We start from the raw sequence: 16,637 nt of genomic DNA, 5'->3' as shown, positions 1-16,637 counted from the left end.
ATACTTTGTTTGTTAATTATCCCACAAAAACAGTTGAATTTTTGGGTTAGTCATTCATACACCCACAACGTACAACGCAAACTTCAACAAAATCAGCTGTGGACCTAAACTCTACTCACAACACGCTGCATCCTCACTACTATTGGAGCTACCAGCTCAACCAACCACCGTACTTCTGTGACACCCCAAACTACTGCCTCCTTTGTGTACTGTAGTGATATTTGGTATGTTACCCCTTGTAAAGTAACGCACCATGGCCTATATGTTTAAATTAAAAGCAATAATAGTATATATGTTCAGAAAATTGAGTGTAGTGGGAAATGGTGGTGTGTAAACAATTGATTTTCACTGAGACAAGATTACTGTTTACCAACCTAAAATTTTATTAATTTTTAAAATTTGGGCAAAAATTTTTGATCAACATAGAACTTGGTTGCTTGGGATCAATCATCATTTCTTCTCTCATGTACAGGCTGCTCAACACCGGCACTGGAGTATTGCCAGTGCACGGCACCTTCAGGACTCATGAAGTAGTCTGTGAAGGTTTCTCGCACACGCACCCCCGAGTTAGAAAGCCTTCCATTACCCGAGGTTTCTACTGCAACTAATTCAGACACCTGTGACTCCTCATCTACCTCTGTTCTGTATTCTCGAAGGTAGTTGTGGAGTACACAGCACGCCTTAATTAAAGTGTCAACAGTGTCAGTCTCTAACTGGATGGCTGTGTGAAAGATACGCCACTGACTACACATGATCCCAAAGGCGCATTCCACATATCTTCGTGCACGGCTCAGCCGATAATTAAAAATCCTCCGCCGGTCATCCAGTGTCCTTCGTGGGTATGGGCGCATCAGGTTGGTCTTTAAGGGAAAGGCCTCATCCGATACCATCACAAAGGGCACTGGAATTGTGGAACCCGGCAAAGATCTTGGGGCTGGAAGCGTTCCGCCATGTTGAAGAATTTGCAGTCTGATCTGAGAAGATCGCAAAACCCGAGAGTCCCCAGTACTACCATAGGCACCAACGTCGATGGCAACAAATTTGTAATGTGCATCAGCCACCGCCATCAGGACCACTGAAAAATACTTCTTATAATTAAAGAAGCGTGAGCCCGATCGTGGTGGCTTCTGCACTCTCACATGTTTACCATCAACTGCACCTATGCAGTTTGGGAAATTGGCCACAGACTGAAAGCCAGCTGCGACCTGCAACCAAGTCTCCACGGGCGGCGATGGCATGACGATGGGCTGCAACTTCCGCCAGATGATGGCACATGTACACCTCACAATTTGAGAGATGGTGGATTTACCAACCCTAAATTGGAGGTGCAGTGATGTGTAGCTCTCTCCTGTGGCCAAAAACCTAAAAAACAAAAACAAAAAAAAAAAACATGTTGCATGGGGATCTTAGGGGTAAAATGTGTATCCCAAAAATAAAAAAAATTACCGCAAGGTGATGAGCAGCCTTTCCTCAGCAGAGATGGGTCTTCACATGACTGTTTCTTGATAATTTAACTCGGGGGGGAAAGAAGGTCGAGTAGGCGATCAAATGCTGGTATTGTCAGCCGGCAGAAGTTGACAAATTTATCTGGATACCTGAAACAGGAAACAAAATAAAAGGTAATTATTGAACATGATTTGAACAAACAACAAAAAAAAATAACATTATATTTGTTGGTCAATGAGTCCCAAAAACATAAGTTGCCCTACTATATCTTACTTTCTTAAATCCTGGTAAAGAAGATTGAAGTGGCCCTTGTCCTCACGCTCTTGAACTATTGGGTGGACCCACATTCTTTTGGGAGCTGTCCTCCTGTTCCTCCTCCTTGTACGACATCGCTCCTATGGGAGAATTTCATATTAGTCCCAAAAACATCTAAATGATCTGATAAGAAATATACGGACAATGCAAATTTGCAGCATTATTTTTTTAGGCGCATTGTGTGACCAAAAAACAAGTGTAATATATAACTAGTTGCACATGCTTGCATTTTGTAAGCGCACTAACAATATAGTGATAAAACACAGTTTATACAATTCTGTTGTCAAAAAATGCATGCGCACTATAACGCAAACCAACACATGTACATAGAGGAACAGCAAACAAGTGCGTTCACCAACGCAACCAAAAGATGGCAACCAGCGTTCAAGGGTGCATCATTACCGCCTACTTGATAAAACATTGCATCATAAGGCATGTACAAATCGCATTTTCATTGCAGGCAATGGCGGACTAAGGCATCCTTAACATATTGCCACTATGTAACGTATCCATCAGAAAATTGTCCCTAATGCAACGTGAACCCTGTGAGTGCACCCGAAAGACAAATGCACATGAAACACAGGGAAAGTCAAGACCATGTGGACGCCATGCGCATAGACGCACACAATGAGATGATAGATGCGGTACGTGGCCTAAAAAATTATGTGAATCCAGCATTACCTGCTCATTAATGTGGTGGTGCAGCAAAATCAATGTTGTAAGATGCAAAATAAGCGCAATTTCTGGGGTAAAACACAGGCTCTGCAATGGAGGCATCTTGCAATTCGCAAAACAAATGGAGAATAGGGTTTGACCAGGAAATGACTTCATAAACCCTTTTTTTTTTTTTTTTTTTTTTTTCTTCTTCAGTCAACTTTCTTAAAGTAGCAAACGCTGACAAATCGTTCCAAAAACGCACAAAAAAAAAAACCGCATAAAAAATGCACAAAAAACGCATACAAACCGCATTGAAAACAGCGAACGGTTTCTGGGAGCTGTCCATGCGATTTTTGTCAGGAAAATTATGCACAAGAAATGCAACGTGTGCACTTAGCCTTATTATTTTTGTTGGTCTACTTTTAGATTCATTCACATGAGTTAGAATCTTTTCATAGGGTAATTTTGAGGCTTTTAAACATACGTTGGGAATTTGTCTTTTATATTTAGACATAGGTCCCCCCATTTTTTGGCTATATTTCTTACTATGATATATTGCTGCAACGTTTTTTATTTACTAACTATGTTATTACCCTTGCCATGTGACTCATTCATATTAGTAGCTGCAAAGGTTAGAAAAATTATTGCATCATTTTATGGTGTAATGCTGTGATGTGAGACCCTATGGACGTATAGTCCTTCATTTGTATTTTCCAGCATTTTTTCTTGTGTACTTTGTCTTTAGGTTTCAATAAAGTATATTTTTATAAAGTATACACCATTGTGTGGTATCAATTTTGCATTATGTTGCTACCACAAAAGTTGTGATTGTATTCTGTGGTGTATCACCCGTTATTGATATTTTTTGGGCAATTTCCGTGATTACAACTGTATGTAGTTGACTTATTGTGATGATTACAATTAGACTGTTTTGCAGCAGTAGATTGACACCACCAAACTCCTAATCGCCCACAACACCAGAGTGCAGTAGGCCTCTATAAGAGCCACCAGGGGTTAAATGCATCTTAGATCTTATCTTTCAAGTGTTCTAGTAAAGAATCTAAATTACAGATTTAACCCCTTCATGACCAAGCCTATTTTGACCTTAATGACCAGGCCATTTTTTTTTTTTTATAATTCTGACCAGTGTCCCTTTATGAGGTAATAACTCAGGAACGCTTCAACAGATCCTAGCGATTCTGAGGTTGTTTTTTCGTGACATGTTGGGCTTCATGTTAGTGGTAAATTTAGGTCGATAAGTTTTGCGTTTATTTGCGAAAAAAATCAGAAATTTGGCAAAAATTTAGAAAATTTCGCAATTTTCAAATTTTGAATTTTTATTCTGTTAAACCCTAGGGAGTTAGGTGCTACAAAGTGGTTCCTAAATAACATTTCCCACATGTCTACTTTACATCAGCACAATTTTGGAAACAATTTTTTTTTTGTTAAGAAGTTATAAGGGTTAAAAGTTGACCAGTGATTTCTCATTTTTACAAAACCATTTTTTTTTTTTTAGGGACCACCTCACATTTGAAGTCACTTAGAGAGGTCTATATGGCAGAAAATACCCAAAAGTGACACCATTCTAAAAACTGCACCCCTCAAGCTACTCAAAACTACATTCAAGAAGATTATTAACCCTTCAGGTGTTTCACAGGAACTAAAGCAACTTGGAAAGAAAAAATGAACATTTTAATTTTTCCAACAAAAATTTTCTTTTAGCCTCAGTTTTTTCATTTTCACATGGGCCACAGGATAAAATGGATCCTAAAATTTGTTGGGCAATTTCTCCTGAGTACAGCGATACCTCATATGTGGTCATAAACCACTGTTTGGGCGCACGGCAGGGTCCGGAAGGGAAGGAACGCCATTTGACTTTTGGAATGGAAAATTAGCTCCAATCGTTATCGGACACCATGTCGCATTTGGAGAGCCCCTGTGTGCCTAAACAGTGAAAACCCCCCACAAGTGACACCATTTTGGAAACTAGACCCCTTATGGAACTTATCTAGATGTGTAGTGAGCACTTTGAACCCCCAGGTGCTTCACAGAAGTTTATAACGCAGAGCAGTGAAAATAAAAAATCATTTTTTTTCCTCAAAAATGATTTTTTAGCACGCTATTTTTTATTTTCACAAGGGTAACAGGAGAAATTGGACCACAAAAGTTGTCCAGTTTGTCCTGAGTACACCGATACCCCATATGTGGGGGGGAACCACTGTTTGGGCACACGGCAGGGCCCAGAAGGGAAGGAGAACCATTTGACTTTTTGAAATGAAAATTACCTCTAATCGTTAGCGGACACTATGTCGTGTTTGGAGAGCCCCTGTGTGCCTAAACATTGGAGCTCCCCCACAAATGACCCCATTTTGGAAACTAGACCCCATAAGGAACTTATCGAGATGCATAGTGAGCACTTTGAACCCCCAAGTGCTTCACAAAAGTTTATAACGCAGTGCCGTGAAAAAAAATATTTTTTTTCCTCAAAAAATTATTTTTTAGTGAGCAATTTTTTATTTTCACAAGGGTACCAGGAGAAACTAGACCCCAAAAGTTGTTGTCCAGTTTGTCCTGAGTACGCTAGTACCCCATATGTGAGGGGGAAACCACTGTTTGGGCACACGTCGGGGCTCGGAAGAGAAGTAGTGACATTTTGAAATGCTGACTTTGATGGAATGGTCTGCGGGCATCATGTTACATTTGCAGAGCCCCCTGATGTACCTAAACTGTGGAAACCCCCCACAAATGACCCCATTTTGGAAACTAGACCCCACAAGGAACTTATCTAGATGTGTAGGGAGCACGTTGAACCCCCAAGTGCTTCACAGAAGTTTATAACGCAAAGCTGTGAAAATAAAAAAAATCTTTTTTTTTCTTCAAAAAATCATTTTTTAGCTCGCAAATTTTTATTTTCACAAGGGTAACAGGAGAAATTGGACCCCAAAGGTTGTTGTCCAGTTTGTCCTGAGTATGCTGATACCCCATATGTGGGGGAGTGAACCATTGTTTGGGCGCACGGTAGGGCTCAGAATGGAAGTAGTGACGTTTTAAAATGCAGACTTTGATGGAAAGGTCTGTGGTCGTCGTTACGTTTGCAGAGCCCCTGATGTGCCTAAACATTAGAAACCCCCCACAAGTGACCCCATTTTGGAAACTAGACCTTCCAAGGAACTTATCTAGATGTCTGGTGAGCACTTTGCACCCCCAAGTGCTTCACAGAAGTTTATAACGCAGAGACGTGAAAATAAAAAAATCATTTTTTTTCCACAAAAAATTTTTTTTAGCCCCCAATTTTTTATTTTCCCAAGGATAACAGGAGAAATTAGACCACCAAAGTTGTTGTACAATTTTTCCTGAGTACGCTGATACCCCATATGCTGGGGTAAACCACTGTTTGGGCACACGTCGGGGATTAGAAGGGAGGGAGCACCGCTTGACTTTTTTAATGCAAAATTGGCTGGAATCAATGGTTGCACCATGTCGCGTTTGGAGACCCCCTGATGTGCCTAAACAGTGGGAACCCCTCAATTCTAACTCCAACCCTAACTCCAACACATCTCTAACCCAAATTCCAACCCTAAACCTAGTTCTAACCCTAACTCCAACCCAATCCCTAATTCCACCCTAACCCTAATTCCAACCCTAACCCCAATTCCAGCCCTATTTCCAACCCTAACCCCAATTCCAACCCTATTTCCAACCCTAACCCTAATGGAAAAGTAAAAATAATTTCTTTATTTTATTAGTTGTTCCTGCCTACGGGGGTGATAAACGGGGGGTTTATTTACTTTTCATTCTATTTTGATCACTGTGAGAGTTTATCACAGTGATCAAAATAAATGAATGAATCTGCAGCCGGCGGGCGCGCTGCGCTTGCACCTGCCATTTTCCAAGATGGCGGCGCCCATGAAGCAGGACATCGGAGGTACTGGGGAGGGTGAGGGGGGAGCCTAGAGAAGGGGGAGGGGAGCAGATGATGACGGCGGCGGCACATTGCCGCCGTCAGTCGGTATCGGCCCCGTGAGTCGTGGGGGGGTCAGATCATGGTCTCCAGCCATGACCAATGCTACTGTAGCATCGGCCATGGCTGGATTGTAATATTTCATCAATCGCTCTGATTGGCTGTTTCACTTTTAACAGCCAATCAGAGCGATCGTAGCCACGTGGGGGCGAAGCCACGCCCCCTGTGGTGAAGCACAAAGCCTCCTGTATCTGCGGGTCAGGTGACCTTTTAGTGACCCTGGTCACCCGACCTGCAGGGGGGCTTTAAAGTCATGATGCCACATAGGCGTCACTGGTCAGATTGGTACAGGTTTTCATGACGCCTATGTGGCGTCATTGGTCGGGAAGGGGTTAATCTAAAATTTTCTCATGAAAATCAAATCATGTACCCCCAACTATAACTTCCAAATTGGATAGTTATCTGTCACTGGAGAGTCTTGATAAAGCAGCAGTACATCCCTGCTTCCTCATTTCTCACTGTTCTAATGGTCAAGGACACATCTCCAGTTTTTAAATTGCCCCTCAGCACGCATTTTTCCGACATGGCAAATAACATGTCATCGCCATCGATCACGATAATGCTGTTGATGCATTGATGAAATATTGGGCCGATGCCAACACATCGGTGAAGTGCCATCGCGAACACTGTATTTGCAGGGTAATGCGACACTGTCATCAAGTCAGTTAACTGTGAAAATGGAACAGAGAAAATAAAAAAGATCTGTCACTTGCCATTAATGTAAATTATGCTCTTCTCCTGAATCTGGTGGTTTTTCTGTTCTTCCTGCTTCTTTCTGTTCCTGAGATATGACACCATCTTCCCTGTATGTAAATCTAGTCTTTTTAGCCAACTAGTCATGGTCCTCTAGAAAGCTCCCATTGAGATGACCTTAGGACTATGCCCGCATAGATAAAAATAAAAGCCATATACACTACCTTTCAAAAGCTTAGGGTCACTTAGAAATGTCCCTATTTTTGAAAGAAGAGCACAGTTTTTTTCCAATGAAGCTAACATTAAATGATTCAGAAATACACTCTATACATTGTTAATGTGGTAAATGACTATTCTAGCTGCAAACGTCTGGTTTGTAATGCAATATCTTCATAGGTGTATAGAGGCCCATTTCCAACAACCATCACTCCAGTGTTCTTATGGTACTTTGTGTTTGCTGCTGTGTAAGAAGGCTAATGGATGGTTAGAATACCCTTGAAAACCCTTGTGCAAGTATGTTAGCACAGCTGAAAACAGTTTGGCTGATTAGAGAAGCTATAAACCTGACCTTCCTTTGAGCTGAGAATCTGGAGCATTACATTTGTTGGCTCCATTAAACTCTCAAAATGGCCAGAAAAAAAGAACTTTCATGTTCTTATTCTTGTTCTTAGAAATGAAGGCCATTCCATGCTAGAAATTGCCAAGAAACTGAAGATTTCCTACAACGGTGTGTACTACTCCCTTCAGAGGAGAGCACAATCAGGCTCTAACCAGAGTAGAAAGAGAAGTGGGAGGCCCCGCTGCACAACAAGACAAGTATATTAGAGTGTGTAGTTTGAGAAATCGACGCCTCACAGGTCCTCAACTGGCAGCTTCATTAAATAGTACACGCAAAACGCTAGTGTCAACGTCTACAGTGAAGAGGCGACTCCAGGATGATGGCCTTCAGGGCAGAGTGTCAAAGAAAAAGCCATATCTGAGACTGGCTAGTAAAAGGAAAAGATTAATATGGGCAAAAGAACACAGACATTGGACAGAGGAAAATTGGAAAGAGTTATGGACAGACGAATCCAAGTTTGAGGTGTTTGGATCACACAGAAGAACATTTGTGAGACGCAGAGCTACTGAAAAGATACTGGAACAGTGCCTGACACCATCTGTCAAGCATGGTGGAGGTAATGTGATGGTCTGGGGTTGCTTTGGTGCTGGTAAAGTGGGAGATTTGTACAAGGATAAAGAAATTTTGAATAAGGAAGGCTATTGTCACGTCGCAGCCAGACTCAGGGCCTGCTGTTCCGGCGTCGGCCACTAGGAGGCGCCGGACGTCACTGCCAGACTCAGGGCCTGCAGTTCCGGTCTCGGCCACTCGGGGGCGCCGGACCGTCACGTCGCCGTCGGACTCGGGGCCTGCTGTTCCAGCGTCTGCCACTAGGAGGCGCCGGACGTCACTGCCAGACTCAGGGCCTGCAGTTCCGGTCTCGGCCACTCGGGGGCGCCGGACCGTCACATCGCCGTCGGACTCGGGGACGGCTATTCCTGCCTCAGCCACTGGGAGGCGCCGTGGTTCGCTCCAGGGTGAGGGTGGTGGCAGAGAGGGGGCTCCTGCACAGGCATCTGGTGGGCGCAGGCTCCGCCCCTCTGTCAGTCATGTAGGGCTTACTGCATGTCCATCTGGCCTGGTCCGGGGGCGGTCCTGGTTACATCATCGGGTCGGGAACCTGTGAGGGAGGACCTGATCCCTCAAATACCTGGGGACTGGTCTTGCAAGCCGCCGGATATATTCTTGGTTCCCCTGCGTGTTACTGTGTGAATTTCTATAGTGTATACTCTGACCTCAGCCTGGATTCTTGACCATTCTATTGCCTGCCGTTTTTGTACCTCCGCCTCTCTTCCGACTTTTTGATGCTGACCTTTGCTTGGATTCCTGACTCTCCTTCTGCCTGCTGATTCTGTACCTCGCTGCCCTCCTGGTTTTACTGACCCTGGCCTGGACTTTTGACTCTCCCTCTGTCTGCTGATTTTGTGCCTCTGCGGCGCCCTGGTCTCAGACTCCTGCATCCTGACCTTGATTACGGGTTTTAGTTTTGACCCCTTGGTGGCCGTCCTGCTCTGGTCCACTGCTAATCTAGACAGCTACCTCCTGGGCCTTGCTACAATTCCAGATCCCTGTATAGGGGTTAAGGGTCTCTGGGTTACTCGGGGTGCTGTCCCCACTGCAGCCCAGATTCGCAGACGGCCGTCACAGCTATCACTCTATTTTGCAACACCATGCCATACCCTGTGGACAGCACTTGATTGGAGCCAATTTCATCCTACAACAGGACAATGACCCAAAGCACACCTCCAAATTCTGCAAGAACTATTTAGGGAGGAATCAGGCAGCTGATATTCTATCTGTAATGGAGTGACCAGCGCAGTCACCAGATCTCAACCCCACTGAGCTGTTGTGGGAGCAGCTTGACCGTATGGTACGCAAAAAGTGCCCATCAAGCCAAACCAACTTGTGGGAGGGGCTTCTGGAAGCATGGGGTGAAATTTCTCCAGATTACCTCAGAAAATTAACTGCTAGAATGCCAAAGGTCTGCAATGCTGGAATTGCTGCAAAGGGAGCATTCTGTGACGAAAGCAAAGTTTGAAGGAGAACATTATTATTTCAAATAAAAATCTTTTTTTCGAACCTTATCGATGTCTGGGCTAGATTCATTTGGCAATTCATTTGATGAATAAAAGTATGAGTTTTCATGGAAAACACAAAATTGTCCGGGTGACCCCAAACTTTTGAACGGTAGTGTATATACAGGAAAGAGGGGGCCACATTTCAGGAACAGAAAGGCGCATATTCAAAAGAACATCCCCTCCTCCCCACCGGAAGAAGATAGGCGAAACGCGTCAGGGTCAAGGGACACAAAACCTTGACCTAGTGTGAACACTAACATTTTTGTATTCTAAGGTAAAATCTATACAGTAATACTACTAACATTTTGCCCTCCTTATTATATATACAACCCAGTACTACTTATAGCCACATTATTTGGGAATAGTCAAAGACTAGATTTAAGTTATTTATGGATTAAGTGTACTTATAATCGTCGATATGTAGTTACTGCTATGATCTTCATTTAGGCGAGGCACCATATCTTTGATTTGTTCACTTCCTTGGTTCTGGGATTCACTCTCTCTCTCTCATACCATTATACTATAAGTTATTATGAAGTGCGGTCTTTATAGGATTTATGGTTTCTTTTGGACAGCCTTATGTTATTGTATTTGCAAGGTAATGTCACTGTGTCACCAAGTCGGCACAAGTGGTCAGCTGTGAAAATGGAACATAGAAGGTAAAGAAGACCTGTCACTTGCCATTAACCCTGTTACCCCTGAAGGTGGTTTGCTCGTTAATGACCAGGACAATTTCTTAAATCTAATCACTGTCACTGTATGTGGTTATAACTCTCAATGATTTCTCCTGAGCATGTCAATACTCCATATGTGGTGGAAAACTACCATTTGGGTGTATGGCAGGGCTCCGAAGGAAAGGAGGATGTTTGAGTTTTGGAATGCGAAATTGTCTGGAATCGACAGCTAACACCATGTTGCGTTTGGAGGGCCCCTGATGTGCCTAAACAGTGGAAACCCCCCCACAAATTACCACATTTTGGAAACTAGACCCCTTAAGGACTTTATCTAGATTTGTGTTGAGCACCTTGAACCATCAGGGGCTTCACAGAATGTTATCATATTGAGCCATGAAAATTAAAAAACACTTTTTTCCACAAAAATGTTATTTTAGCCTCAATTTTTTTTATTTTCACAAGGGTAGCAAAAAAATGGACCCCTAAATTTGTAGTGCAATTTCTCCTGAGTACGCCGGTACCACATATGCAAAGGAAAACTACTGTTTGGGTGCACGGCAGGACGCGGAAGGGAAGGAGCGCCATTTGACTTTTGGAATACAAAATTGGCTTGAATCAATATCCGATGCCATGTTGCTTTTGGAGAGCACCTGATGTTCCTAAACAGTGGAAACCCCCACAAATGACCCCTATTTGGAAACTAGACCCCGCAAGGACTTTATCTAGATGTGTGGTGAGCACTTTGAACCCTCAGGGGTGTCACAGAAATTTATAATGTTGAGCCGTGAAAATTAAAAAACATTTTCTCAACAAAAATGTTGTTTCAGACCCATTTTTTTAATTTTCACAAGGGTATCAGGAGAAAATGGATGCCAAAATATTTTGTGCAACTTTTCCAAATTACGCAGACACCCCATATTTGTTGAAAAATGACTGCTTGGGCGCATGGTAGGGCTGGAAAGGGAATGAGGGCTAATTTGGCTGGTATAGGTTGCGGATACCGTATCATATTTGAAGAGGCCCTGACATGCCAAAACAGCAGAAACCCCCATAGGTGATCCCATTTTGTAAAATAAACCACTCAAGGAATTCATCTAGGGGAGTAGTGAGTATGTTTAACCCTCAGGCGATTCAAAAAACTTGCATAAAATTGGGCTGAGTAAGTGAAATATTACTATTTTTTCCACTAAGATGTGGCTTTGACCCCAAGTTTGCAATTTACAAAAGAGGTAATAGGAGAAAACGAACTGTACAATTTGTTGTGCAATTTCTCCTGAGTACATCAATACACCCATAAGTGGTCAAAATCTACTTTGAGGCACAATGCAAAGCTCATAATTGAGAGAGCGCCTTATTACAGTGCAGATTTTGCTCCACTGGTTTCAGGGGTCATGTCACATTGCCAGAGCCCCTGAGGTGCCAGAACAGCAGAACCCCCATAAGTGACCCCATTTTACAAACTAAACCTCTCAATAAGTTAATCTAGGGGTGCAGTGATCATATTGCCACCACGGGTGTGTTACAGAATTTTATACCATTGGGCAGTGAAGAAAAAAAATACAGAATTTTATACCATTGGGCAGTGAAGAAAAAAATAATCACATTTTTACCCTAAAAAAAGTGTTTTAGCCCTAGATTTTACATTTTTACACTGGGAAATGGGTAAAACTGGTGCTAAAATGTGTCACACAATTTCTGCTGAATGTGGCAATACCCCATATGTGGCTGTACAGTGCTGCTTAGCCACACAGCGAGACTCGGGAGGGAAGGAGCGCTATTTGACTCTTGGAGAACAAATTATTATAGAATAGTTTTCAGACTCCAGAGCCCCTAAAGGCCAGAAGAGCAGAATTCCCCCACTCAAATGACCCCATTTTGGAAATTACACCCATTTGGGAATCTATCTACAGATGTGGTGATGATTTTGACTCCATTGGTGTTTTCCAGAAACAAGCAGCAGTGGATATTGTGAAAATTGCAAACTGCCATCATTATTTATTCTCCCCCAGCCACCAGTCCTCCTACTGAGCATGCTCATGAGACAGTTTCCTATTGGAGATCGGGAGTCATGTGCTCAGGTCCTCCTCCTGATCTCATTGGTCCATCTCGGAGATCTGGAAGCTTCCGGAAGGTCCCGGCTGCTATAAAAAGCGCGCATGGCCGTTCCGCCATGCGCAAGTATAGACTATACTGCTATGTGTGAATGTGACGGATGTATGATTCTGGTGACTGACTTATTATGAAACCCCTTCCCAATGATATTACGCATGTGGTTAGGGAATTAGTTCAGTAGTCTGCGCCAGTCTGTGGCAAGCCTTAGGCCACTGTGCACACCGCACCTCTGCGCTAGCATCCGACATAGCGCCTGCTTTGTAGCTGTGTCATCCAGCGGCTGTGTCCTACGCTGCGCTGCAGTTGCAGCCCTTCTTGGCGTTCGCAGTAGCGACGCCGCACACACGGTAGGTCTAGATGGACGCAGCCCCTCTGTCTGAGTTCCTGCTCCTGTGACCTTATACCGTGTGTGCATTTACCTGAGGCCTGTGACTCTAACAGGCCCAGCCTTTTTGTATGTTTTTGTTGCGGCGCCTCTGTGTGTGAACAGAGCCCGCTCTGCGCACTTCGGGTGAAGTTGAACCCGTGCACACTATGTCGCCATATTGCTCGTCTGCCATTACTCAGCAGCGGTTGTAACACCTATTGCACGGTGGAACCCGAGCGGCGAACGCACTTTATTATTATTTTTATTTAGTGCGTTCCGCCGTTCCTAACATTATACTAGCGCCAGGGTCTGGCTAGTGATGGCAGATCAGCAGCAACTCCTTCAGTGCATTCGCCAGCTGGAAGGCCGGTTGGCTACTCTTGAGAGTGTTATCTCAGCGGTGAAGTCTTCGGAGGCTGCTGTACAGGCGATCACAGAGGCGGTTTCTCGTATGTCCACATCCTCCCACGCGCCGACAGTTACCCGCCTCCCGTTGCCCGATAAATTTTCTGGCGATGGCGCCTCCTGTAGGGGTTTCATCAGCCAGTGCTCTATCCAGCTGGAGTTACTGGCAGTGTGATTCCCTACGGAGCGGGCCAAGGTGGGGTTTATTGTTTCCCTTCTGTTGGGCAAGGCGTTGGAGTGGGCTACGCCAGTATGGGAGCGTGGTGACCCAGAGGTTCGGACCGCTGCTCAGTTTTTAACAGCTATTGAGCAGGTCTTCCTGGGACCACGGGTCACGCACGACACCTCTCTACAGCTACTGGCTTTGACTCAGGGATCCCTCTCGGTTAGTCAGTATGACGTTCGTTTTCGGACACTGGCTTCCGAGCTGGAGTGGTCTGACAAAGCCCTCATCCCTGTGTTTTGGAGAGGTTTAGCTGAGCATGTTAAGGATGCTCTTTCTACCAGAGAGGTTCCTGCAAGTATGGAGGAGCTGATTGCCATTGCCACTCGTATTGATCTCCGTTTTTCGGAGCGCGGGCTGGAGCGTGCTTAGTCCAGACAGAAGGTTACTCTGGCTCCCAACCTCTTTGAACCTCTGGAATCACCCGAGCCAGAGTGTTCACTTCCAGAGCCCATGGAGGTGTCTCGCGCCAGTCTCGAGGCGCGTCCGACACTAAGTTCCACTTGCGGCTGCCACTGTCAGCACTCTGTTCACCAGGATAACGGGGCCTCGCAATGGCCAAACTCTGTGCCTCTGGGCAAGACCTTTGTCCCCCCTCGCATTCGGCCGAAGGTCCTCGCGTGGGCACACACGTCCAGGGCGGGTGGTCACTGTGGCTACATGCAGACCACAAAACTCCTGGCAGGGTCATATTGGTGGCCACACAGGGCTCGGGACATTAAAAAATATATTCAGGCATGCGCCTCGTGTGCTCGGGTAAGCTTTTTTTAAACAGAGAGTGGAGACGTTCGCCGACACACCGCGGCGTCCCACTTCAACTTATGCTCCGGGCGGTTTTGCTGCTCCCGTTGTCTCCCACGTGTCCCTTCTTAAACCTGGCAATCTTGCTGCCTCTGGTACATTCCACGTGTCCCGGTTTTCCGTGTCACCTACCGGGACATCAGACTAGCCTTCGGACGAGTCTGAGGCCTATGCCTCTGATGGGCACAGGGTGGTGGATTGGAAGGCTCAGAGAGGAGGGGGGTAATGTTAGGAGTCAGGTTCCTGCGTCTGCTCTGCAGGAATCTAGAGCCTTACATTCTGCGGTCTTTTGCTCTTTATCTACCGCAGAGGAGATTGTCTTGCAGCAAATCTCTCCAGGGGCTAAGTCCCTCTGTCCTCCTACTGAGCATGCTCATGAGACGGTTTCCCATTGGAGATCGGGAATCATGTGCTCAGGTCCTGCTCCAGATCTCATTGGTCCATCTCGGAGATCTGGAAGCTTCTGGAAGGTCCCGGCTGCTATAAAAAGTGCGCATGGCCGTTCCGCCATGCGCTAGTATAGACTATACTGCTATGTGTGAATGGTGACGGATGTATGATTCTGGTGACTGACTTATTATGAAACCCCTTCCCTCTGATATTACGCATGTGGTTAGGGAATTAGTTCAGTAGTCTGTGGCAGTCTGTGGCAAGCTTTAGGCCACTGTGCACACCGCACCTCTGCGCTAGCGTCTGACATTGTGCCTGCTTTGTAGCTGTGTCATCCAGCGGCAGTGTCCTGCGCAGCGCTGCAGTTGCAGCCCTTCTTGGCGTTCGCAGTAGCGACGCCGCACACACGGTAGGTCTAGACGGACGCAGCCCCTCTGTCTTAGTTCCTGCTCCTGTGACCTTATACCGTGTGTGCATTTACCTGAGGCCTGTGACTCTAACAGGCCCAGCCTTTTTGTATGTTTTTGTTGCGACGCCTCTGTGTGTGAACAGAGCCCGCTCTGCGCACTTCAGGTGAAGTTGAACATGTGCGCATTATATCGCCATATTGCTCGTCTGCCATTACTCAGCAGCGGTTGTAACACCTACTGCACGGTGGACCCCGAGCGGCGAACGCACTTTATTATTATTTTTATTTAGTGTGATCTGCCGTTCCTAACACAATAGCTCCTTACCAGCCTGAGAATACCATCCTCCAGCTGTCTGCTTGAGCTTGGCTGGTTATAAAAATAAGGGGGGAGCCCAAGCCATTTTTTTATAATTTATTTAAATAATTAAAAAAAAACAAGCATAGGGACCCCTCTTTTCTTGTTAACTAGCCATGATAAAGCTGACAGCTTAGGGTTGCAACAAGCAACTGTCAGTTTTGCTTGCTCTGGTTATAAAAAAATAGAACAGACCACACATAATTTTTTTATTAATATTCATAGAGCAGGCGCCAGCTGATGAATATGTCCATCAGCGGCACCTGCTCTCACTGTTATCAGTGTTAGCAAGCGTAGGCTCCGGTCACAGCTGCTGGCTCACACAGTTCTCTGACCAACTGTAATAATCTTATCGCTGATCAGAGCCGTCGTTGTTTCTCGTGCTGTCATGCAAATGATAGCATAGGAAGCACCCAATCTTCTGGGTGCCGAACCCGAACAGTGACACTGACTTCCTGGAGAAGTCCATGTTCGGGGTCCATGCCTGGACAGTAGGTGTTAGGTACAGACCCCAAACATTACTGCTTGGGTTCACCCTTCAGTAGTCTAAACCTCTAGTGTTAAAACCTTACCATGTGTCAAAATGACATCAATTTGAATAAGGGCTTAGCAGGACCGGGTTCTGAATATGGATACCCAGCAATGGGAAGCTATATAAACATAATATCCAAGTCAAAGAAAGGGAGACCACACCCTCGCCTGCACTGAGTGCAGAAACCTGAAACTTAAAAAAAATGTACTAGAGTATAAGTTGGTATGCACGCAAAATATAGGAGCATGCTCACACTATCCCACTTCCTGTAGAGAGACAAGTGTACTTCACTGCTTCCACTTCCTGTAGAGACAATGACCCACATCCACTTCCTGCAGAGTGACAAAGACCTCCCCCCACTTCCTGTACAGTGAAAAAGACCTCCCCCCACTTCCTGTACAGTGAAAAAGACCTTCCCCTACTTCCTGTAGAAAGATAAAGACCCCCACCTCCACTTCTTGTGGAGAGACGTAGACCTGCCCTCACTTCATGTAATTTGTTTCAGTATAGAGCAATAATTTGTCTTCCTGTACAAAGATGAAGACCTACCCCCACTTTCTG

This window comes from Dendrobates tinctorius, unplaced genomic scaffold (assembly GCF_039654945.1).
Source record: "Dendrobates tinctorius isolate UK_male_01 unplaced genomic scaffold, ASM3965494v1 ptg000020l, whole genome shotgun sequence".
Classification (NCBI taxonomy): domain Eukaryota; kingdom Metazoa; phylum Chordata; class Amphibia; order Anura; family Dendrobatidae; genus Dendrobates; species Dendrobates tinctorius.
Note: the sequence above shows the minus strand (reverse complement) of the source record.